Source organism: Humulus lupulus, chromosome 5, assembly GCF_963169125.1.
Source record: "Humulus lupulus chromosome 5, drHumLupu1.1, whole genome shotgun sequence".
In the NCBI taxonomy this organism is placed as follows: domain Eukaryota; kingdom Viridiplantae; phylum Streptophyta; class Magnoliopsida; order Rosales; family Cannabaceae; genus Humulus; species Humulus lupulus.
The window spans coordinates 194,129,612-194,140,426 of NC_084797.1; the positions used below are offsets into that span (position 1 = coordinate 194,129,612).

The following is a 10,815-nucleotide window of genomic DNA, read 5'->3' on the forward strand; positions in this document are numbered from 1 at the left end:
TTATATTTCTATGTATTTTCCGCATTTAGTATTGTAAACAATGTTCTTTAGTTTAAAATTATGTTTTATGTTTTAAACAATGGTTACCCATACCAAAATTCTATTTTACTTTGTAATTTCCACAATATTATGTTGAAGTCTTAATAAAGTTATTATTATTTCTTATGTATATGTTCTTCAAAGTAATAGCTATGTTTAGTAGTTCTAATAGTCCAAGGTCTTAGAATGGTTGGGTCATTACACATTTGCAATGAAGATGGTACTTCAGGACCATATATTTGTTGCATTCTCGTTACATGTTCTTTAATTTCTACATCATATGATCATATACACTATGATTCTTTATGCATACAAAGTTCTTCGGGACTTCTCTACTCATAATTTAATCCATAAACAAAGAATATATTTAATAATTCCCAATCTACAAGATGAAATAAGAAATCCTTCTTCAATAGTTTATAAAATAATCAGAAGCTCTTCAAGAGCCTTTTACAACGTATTATATATGAATTCACATTGCATAGACAATCATACTTGTAATTTCAAATAATTATTCACCTACATGTCTTTAATCCAGATAAACATCTTTATTGTATAATGCGCGCGACTTTGAATTTATATCTCTTAAGACATGTTGAATTCTTCTGGAATTTTTCCGGTAAGGCATACTTTAAATTCTCATATTACTTGGAGCTCCAAATAAATAATTTGTTTTGCAACGTTTATATGACACACTTCAATGCTCATAAAACATATATACTCCAGGCTATAATCAAATATTGATTATATTGATTATATTTTCTCATAACAATATGTATATGCCTTTATTTCATCATTCTCTTGTCCATGCAAATTTTGTACAATAATTCATTTATGTACAAATATACAAAATTCTCATTCTAATTACCTTTTCTTGTACAAATATTTATTTGTACCCCTACATGTTTTACTTCACTTTATGTGAGTAAATTTATACTGCCTGGATTGCGTCATATAATTTTGGCCAAAACTATATATACGTCGATAATTCTCGACCTGTTTAATATCATGATCCTTGCTAACTTATATTAGTTTATTGCATATGCAAACATTTTGTATTGTCGACGAGAATTTATAATATGATAATTTCCTCCCATATTGACATAACTTAAAGAGATCTCATTATTTTCAACATACTTGTCAAACATGTATATTATTTACAAGTACCTATATAACCACTTTAAGGGCTTTAATTATTATTAACTTTGTTATGTCTATAACTTCTTTATGGAGTCTCTTCTGGAGCACCATTTTTATTTAATGCTCAAATTATCAATACTTTATAACATTAAGGTATCTTTATGAATGCATTTTACTTACAACATCTTCAGGACGAACCAAATGAACATTTGTTTTCATAATTTTTACTTTGTTCGCTTATGCTTCAAGCATTATTAGACTCATTTTGACTCATTTTAAATAATATTGATTTTCATTTGACATACATATATGTATGATTTTATCATTTTGAACTTCTAGTTCTTACTTTGTGCAATGATCATTTTTCAAAATATTTATCGATCTAACTGCATTTCTCTCCCCCTGATCGAGAGAATATTTTTTTAAAAATAATTTAACCTGTAGAGATTTCAAACTCATATATATTATTGGGTCATTGAACTTCAAGTTCAATAAAATCACGATTATGAACTTATTTCATTTTCAAGAATGGGTCATATACATATGTATAGTTGAAAATATACAAGCTTATAATTCTTGTAAGTTCATGATCATACGATCTTATCACATCGATAAAAAATTATGCAATAAAAATCCAATAATGATTCAAGAATGCAAAGATAATATAATTAAACACACTACACCAAATACCCCTTTTCTTAACATATGAATATAATACTAATGAAAAAGTATTATATGTGGCAAAGTAATAGAAAAAAGGGCGGTAATTTATTTTGGGAGCCCGCCACTTATATTTTTTTCAGACTAATTATTTTTTCACACAAAGCTCCATCCCTACTACACCCCTCCATTATCTACTCGACGAAACATTTTATTCCTTCAATATCCAAATCCCAATCCTTGCGCTTCCCCACCAATAGTAGCTACTGTTCCTCCGCTGCCGTTGATATTGTCACCGCCTTAGATGGCGCCGAAGACTCTCGTCACCCCTGGCCCAAATGGATGGCCTTCGTCGACCGATTGACCACCAAGGGTTACTTCAGCGAAACCCTTGTCGAAGATGAGGCTGGCAGTCTTTACAAGAATATGAACCTTTTGAAAGACCCCTGTCTTAGCTTCGCTCGTGACCGTTACGATGTTCTCAAGTAAATTATCTCTTTCTTTCTCTGTTTGTTTGGTTGCCCAAAAAATACGAGACAAAAACTCAACTTTATTCATACTTAGTCTCAATTTTCCATATATTTGGTCAATGTTTGTATATACATACAAGTGTGTGTGAAACTGAGTTAGCCAACTGTGAAATCTGTTTTCTTCATCTTGTGTGGTTGTTTGTTTGAGCTGAACACCAACACAAGCACACTTTCATGGGCTTTTACTAGTTATCTTGGGAGCATTTTCATGGTTTAACATTATAAATATATAAAGGATTAGCTTTTTTTGTGGGCTAATGTTACATATGTAGATCATTGTTGACGAAAGATATTGAGGTGATTGTTGGAAGTGGATGTCCTAATATGCTAAGGAAAGCTGTTAATTCAGGTAAAAGATTGAGAGCCTATGTCAGACTCGATGAAGGGGATGTATGTGATTTTCCTCTTTGTAATATTTTAGCATTTAAATTTTGAGAAAAGAAGCCATGTGCTCAAGTTTATGTGATGCAAAAACTTGTTGATGCACTAGTATTATGTATGGCCAACCTTAATATACATTTAATTTTCGAGTGGAAGTTTCATGGTTTTGACTTGGAGAGGTAAAATTCAGGAAAATTGCAACATCTCTTTCTGAATTATTTAGTATTTTCTTGGATTCAAGTTTGTAGTGCTTGCAATCTACGAGGATCCTCTGATAGAGCTTATACAATATTTAAGGAATTTGAAGCAAATGCCCAGGCAGTGGATATAGTGCGTATATTGCTCTTTTATGCTCTAGATCCAATTGTTATCTCAGGGGGTGAAAAACCTGTTGGTAGAGAGCTTGTTGAATCATCTGCAAGAAAACTACTTTCGAAGTTGCTTGAGCTCAGTGAAATGTTGGTTGATTCTTCACTTCCAAATCCTGCTGCCAAATTTCCAAAGCAGAAAGAAAAATCGTTGAGTTTGACAGATGATGATATGTCGAATAATGTTGAAATGAAGAGAGGAGATTAGATATGTCCTAAGTAAGTTCATAAAGTGCATTCTTTTAATTTTCTGTTTCTTTAATAATTTTTTCCTTGCTCTAGATTAAAATAAAAAAGTATTGAATGATTTATTACTAAATTCCTTGGATCTTAACTTTTATCAATATTATTATGGCAACGGGGTCGGGGATAAAGGGTACTCCTGTCAAATGGACAGGGTTTTTTTGTTTTTGTTTGTTTCTGCCTTTTGCCTTTTGCCGTTTACTCTTTGAATCCACATACTTATTTATAGCAAGCAATTCCATCAAGTTTAAGTCCATTGGTTAATGCCTTCCTTTTTATTTTTTAGTTGCAATTTTATGAACTTCTCCAAAAATTTACGTTGCCTAAAATGCAAGCATGATGGTCCTAAAAGTGTTGGCAAAAGCGAGTTTGAAATAAAGAAAGGAGATTGGAGCTGTCCCGAGTAAGTACCCGCTGCCCATAATGGTTCAGTGAAATTAGAGACTCATGGATTATATTTCATAGGGTTCGTCCCAGAACTTTTTACATTGAGAATATTAGATTAAGTATAATTAAGTTGAAGGATATTAAACTTTCATTAAAATTTTAAAGTAAGTTTTATTTTTATTACTCCAAATTTTCCCTACAAGTGCCCATTAGTATAGTTTTCTATCTACTCTTCTCACCACACCTATCTTTCTTTCTTGTTGTTTCTTTCCATGTGTCCTCTCCACTTCTTCTCACCACTTTCATAAAAAAAATTAAATAATCTATAGATATCCATGAACTAAATCTTTTTTGTCTTCTATGCCCCATAGATCTCTTTCTTTTTGGCCATGTCTTTTTTTTCTTTTCTTAAGTTTTATTTCCAATGTTGTTTTTTTGTCCCAAATTAGGGGTTAGGGCAGCATTGTCTTTAATGATTTATTGTACATACATTATATGCATTTATAACTTGTAAGAATCATATAGTAGCATACAGTAAAAAATAAATAAATACCATTCCTTGACCATAATATTTTGAATCAATCATCTCACTTTGAATTTAGGGTTTTAGAGAAAATGTGTTTATGAGAAAGGGTGAGAAGAGTGTTTTTTTTTTTTTTGCTTCACAGAAATGTCAATGAGTAACATTATATTTTAAATACATCATATCTTTCTCTCTCTTCAATCACTCTTTCCGTTTCTCCCAAACCCTCGATCTCTTTCTTCAATTTCTCTTCATCTCCCCCGTGATCTGATTAAATTGCTCATCATTCTTTCTCAATGACTCATAAATTCTTGATGAGAAGCTTTGGCACAAGCAACCTAGCCCGGCCTTCTTTCTGCTCCAGTCAACTCTCTCGTGAAGTCTCTCCTTTAGAAGTGAGTCCTGAATCTTTTTCGACTTTTGATTTGGTTATGTTTATCTTTTTCGCTGGATATTATTGTGGGAGCATTTCGATTAAATTAAAACATGTTTTAAGTAACTGAAGAGGGCATTGACTAATGGTAATGCACAGACTTGCAATCTTTTAGGTAGACAGCTTAGAGGAAAAGCAAGTTTCACTGTAGGATTCGTTACAAATATTGTAGGTTCAGCGGGAGGATCTATATTATATATGTTTAAATAAAAACACATTGCAAAGAACAGTCAGCAGATGATGGCAAGAGGAGAGAGTAAGTTAAATAGTAAATAATTCGAAAGATTGTCGACTAAGCATTCATTCACTGCCAATTGAAGAGTATCATCTGATAGTACCAACTGTGATAGTGCCCCTGTGCTTAAGCTGAAATGACAACACATAACACACTGAGTTTACTAATCAAGTAAGTCACCAAAACCAATTAATTTTTCTGTATCTTTTGGCTCTATTTAGCATAAGTCTTGGAACAAACTCACATCTAATCTAGGTATTTAATCATATTTTTATAGATATGGTATGTCAAACAGAACTTTTGTCCTGTATTTGATTGTTGGCATACGAAATGGACCTAAAGATTACAAGTATAGAATTGTATACCCCAAATACTTAGCTGCATCGACTATCGAACCATTAACTGCAAAAATTAGATCCAACAAAGCTTGCATTCCCTGAAAGCAAAAAGAAGAACAAACAAGAGAGATTTTTATGAGTCCATGTATATATTATATATGTATGCATGTAGATGTAATATTGAAATAGTGGATAGATATTTCCATAAATATTGAAACAAACTCCTTGACCAAACTAGTTCTTATCCAAAATGGTTTGTTCTAAAAAGATAGAAAAGTGCATACGAGTGAATGTGTTATACTAGTAAGAGTTATCCTCATGTATTGACATGTCCATTGGCTGCAGGGTTGTATAAGGAAAGAAACTATCATATAATATAATGTACTCTGTATTCTGTAACAAAAGTTTTCGTACTACGCGCAAATATAAGCATACATAATCAAAGTTGAGATACATGCATGCATGTTATTAGAATATACTACATTATATATATGTGTAATTCTGATGATCATCATTGTGGATTTATATATACATATATATCATGATTATCTTTCCTGAATTGTAGTTTAAGAAAGACAAATTAGGCCAATGTATATACATTCATTCATATTATTATGGGTTACTTTACATAATCTTATCATGACTAGCTATATAAGCTAGATATCTAGCTAGCTAGCTTACTAGATAGAGAATATCCATGCATATATAATGCAAACGAAACATATATATTTATTAGCACATAAAAATGCTAACAATATATTCTTTTGCAAATATATATATGTATGTATAATTATATGGAGTAGCTATAGCTATAGGAAGAGGGACCAGTCCAATTTAGTCTAGACAAAGTTAGATAATGAAGTTGTTTGAAGTCGTACACTAGAATTTAAGACACGAGGACAATAGATATAGATATGTCAAATTAAGGCATATGTAGTCTCTCTCGGACAAGATTTATACATCCTGTAGTATGTTTAATTATTGAGATTATAAAGTACTTCAACGCAGTTCAGTGGAACCTGTAGAGTTACTTAAGTGCTGTTTGTAGAACTGATAATGAAATGATTCAATTGCCTTCTTTGACAGGTGTGTTCTATAGAGCAGTTAGCTGATGAGTTGAAAGATCACTGCCAGAAATTATTTAAAGGCTATAAGAAGTTTATGTAAGTGTTTCAACATTACTCACACACAAATTCCAATGAAAAAAGTTGATTTATTTTTTCTTTTTCTTTTTGAATGTTGAAAATGGTCTCATTCATTGTTATATTGAGTAAGATTGACATTATATACAGTTGATTGTGTTTCAAGGATTTAACTGTGTTTCTCATTGTATATAGCTGTGATGATCTATATATATATGTGTGTGTATATAATCAGATATGAAGAAAAATTCAGAATTAAGGAACAAGAAACTGAAAACAAGTTATAAAAAATCATACCTGTCTTAACGAGGCGTTCAAGAGGTCCAGACATGGTATCACACATGATTACTTATTTTCTTTAAATTTTGCTCAATGGATTTTGAGATAGTAATAAAGGCAAGAGAGAATATATCGCAGGCACTCATCAAATACCAATAAGATAAATAATAAGAATATATCTAATACATAAATAGAGCCCTCAAAAGCTTATGCTCCACCTAATAAAACGATGCACAAGCAAATAAACAAAGTCAGTAAACCAAAAACCATGCAATAAATAATAACAAAGTGTAGATTAGACAACCCAGAAAGCCAAAACTCATAAATGAATAGTTGTGGATGATGAAAAAGTTGAAGAAAATCCAGAAACTTGATAAATAGACAATCAAATATGATCCTTTATTTATTTAGTTATAGATTTGTATTTGTTATAACGTATTTTATTTTATACAATTTTGTAACAGAAGTATACTCCTTGCAGAACTTTGATGATGTACTTGTTCCTATCGATCATGTGAGCCAAAGTTATACTATAACATCAAGGATCTCATTATAATGCTCAGTTATCAACTTCTTAACCACTAGTGCGCTTGTTTGTTTGCCTTCTCTTATCAAAGGATTTAGCTTTTAGAGTCTTCTCTTGTATTGTTCTTGTATGATATAGGGCTTGCTTGTGAAGTTCTTTGGGTGTATGTGTATTTTTTTAGTGATCCCTTTCAGTAAGAAATTAAAAAACGTGTCATGGTTTATTATATATTTTGTTGTGTATAAATATATATATATTGTTTGTTTTACTGCAATTGTGTTATCAATAGAGGTGGAAGAGGGTTGAGAGACAATGTTTTATGTGTTTGGTTTTAATGGTATCAGGAGAGTAAATATTCTCTGCCCTTTCCAACAAAAATTTGGGACTACTTGTTTAACAATCTAAGGCCTACATTTTGCAATACTTAAAAGAATCAAGATACTATTGTTGAGACAAGCTAATGGTCTTATGATCTTTATTGTTTTCTTTTTTATTTAAAAAGGCTTTTGTTTATGCTGACAAAGAACACATTCTGAATGACGATTCTTCATTTTTATTCAACACTGTTAGTTTTGATTATTCTTTTCCTTGGTCCCTATAATAATATGATAACCATATATACCCAAAAATTAATATATAAAAGAATTTTTGTACATATTGTATCATTTAATTTTAATTTTGTATTAATCTTTTAGGTATTGATTGTATTCTTTAGGTTGTAGATCGAATTGGCAAGGAGCATTGCAAAGTTAAATAACTTGATTACTAATTGCAAGAGGTACGGAAGTATGTTCTCTTAACTTTTTTATTAATATCATACAAATGTTAGAGGAGTTTTAATATCTTAAATATATATTCATTCATAGAGAAGTAGGTTCTGAGATTAAAATTGTGTGCTGCGGTGATAACGGAAGGTTGAAAACTTGTGTCTCTTAGAGAAGTAAGTTCTGGAAAATTTATTTGTGTGTTGCGGTGATATAAGAAAGAAAACTTATTGTATGTTGTTTGAATTTTTTTACTTGGTATTGATAGATGGATAGGTAACCTTTATGTGAGAAATGATGTTAGATTTTATCTAGAATTATGTATTATCTTCTTACAAATAAATTGTGTTTGCTTGAATTGGTTTGATTATATTGATAGATATCTCACCTTGGGTGTGAATAAGGGTAGTTTTCACGTCCCCAACCTTAGGGTTTGAATAATAAAACATTATACATATGAGTTGTGATTAACTTTTTTATATCTATGCTTATGATATGCAGATGGATAAAACTTGGATCCATCTTAACTATTTTAGATTAATGATATGATATTTCATGACCTCATTAGTTTTTCTTTTATGTTTTATTTACGAGATTCAACAAGTGAAGTGCAAAAGAAAATCTGATTTGGACGGCTTTGGTGTGCTGACATTTGGAAGATCATGAATTCCTACCTTTACTTTTGAATATGCAATTGTTTAAGACTATTTTGTTGACAGTTGTGAGAATGTTTTTTTTTATGTTAATTAGGCAGTGTTGAATATCTTAAGATTTTTGGATTATTTTTTTAGATATTCTTGAATGTATTTTGACACAATTATTTAGTTATGTGTTATGAACCATGTAATTGGTACTCAAAAATATATTTATACAATGTTAAGGGTGTCTTAATTATATTAAATGAAGCGGGTTTGAATTAAAGAAATAAAAAATAATTATAATGTACAGGGTTTATATAATAATAATTCAAGCTTATCCAAATATTAGAATAATACAAAAAATGTGTTATTGTATCTTTTACAATAACACTTGTTTATAAGCATAAAATTATGTTATGCAAACTATTTTCTATAATGCATAAATTGTGTTATTATAAAGTGTATCATAACACTACTTTATAAGTACAAAAAAGTGTAATAAAATCTATTTATAAATAGCATAATGAAATACTTATCTAACTATTAAAATAACACAACAAAAGTGTTATCGTAGGATACCATAACACATGTCTATAACTATGGAAAAGTGTTATGCAAAGTGCTCCGACCTACTATAACACTCTTTCCTTAACACATTAAAAAGTGTTATGATATATATTTGATAATACTTTTCGGTCTTATTGAAAGTATTTTTTTCTTGTAGTGACACTCACTATGAAAATAACATAATTTTTTCTCGTACATCTTGGACAAAATAAATAACTATATATCAAAGTAATTTACATAGGAAAAATAATTTTCAGAAGATATAAAAATTTCAACTTATAAATAATTATGAAAATTTTGATAAATGAATGCACTAACAATCTAATGAGTGACACTTTTATAAATGATATATATGTAGTAAAAAATTTAACAATAAAATTGCACGAGTTAAAATATTTATAAACAAAACATCTTAAAATTAGTTGAAATATATATATTTCTTTTTAAAATGCAAGATATTCGAATTTATTTTCATTTCCCATATACAAAATATATATACATATTTTCTTGAGCACCATATAAGAATTAAAAAGAATCTTCTAGTTTTTCATCTAAATTTAGGGAAATTTATACATTTTATTACATATGATTGATCATTCAATTAATGAACTTCAGGTTCACTATACTTTGTATTTCACTAAAATTTTCAACATATACATAACCGCAATAAAAGTTTCGTTTTTGTTTATATACTAGATAGTTAAATAATTTTAATATCCTTCAAAACATATAATAGCATTGATTTTTCAAGAATCAGATTTCTCCATTTGATTTTTGTAATATATTATGTTCAACAACATTATATTTAACAATTGTCTCTATCAAATGGTGTGCTTGCTTAAAAGCACAATTATTTTCAAATATAAAAAACTTTATCATTCATTCAAGTTAATATACAATGATAATAATCATGTTTGTTGTAGCCAAATAGGTATAATCATAATATGAATATATGACTTATTTTTCTTTCTCATTTCTTTCCAACAAGTGGTCAAATTTATTAATGAAATAAATCATTCCTTATTCTTATGACTTGATATATTATGTAATTAAATGTATGATTGGTACATATTATAAGTCATTTTTTGCCACATTCAAAATTATATAGAAATTGTACAAATGGTACATAAAATATGTTTAACTTTAGCTAGCAATTATGTTCAGGTTTCATCAAGAACATTTTCAAATAATCTTTGTGACTTTATAACACTTTGAGGAATGTAATTATACATTACATTTTGATCAATGACAAAGTTCACTATAATACTAATAATTTAGACATTCACTTCTAGGAATGTGCAATGGATAATTGACATAAGTAATGAATCGTTCACTTTAAGGAATAACATTGAAAATTCCATACTTGCTTTTGACAAGAAATATTGCATATATCATAACATGACTAATAATACAAATACTCTTTAAAATGAAATTTAATTTCTATCATTCTCTCCAGGGAATAACATTTAAATGTACTACAAAATCGATATACATGTTAACTTCTTTATTGTACAATAAACACACATCCAAGTCAATATCAAAGGTAGTTACACCTGAATTAGTTTATTCTCCTCATATGTTTTTTCAATCTTGTTCATCATTATTTCATATTTTAATATTTT

General features: G+C 29.3%; 1 pseudogene; it reads left to right on the forward strand.

Moving 5' to 3' along the window:
- The first annotated feature begins 1,684 nt into the window (after nucleotides 1–1,684).
- On the forward strand, nucleotides 1,685–7,823 carry LOC133779816 (zinc finger protein VAR3, chloroplastic-like; annotated as a pseudogene).
- The last annotated feature ends 2,992 nt before the right edge of the window (nucleotides 7,824–10,815 follow it).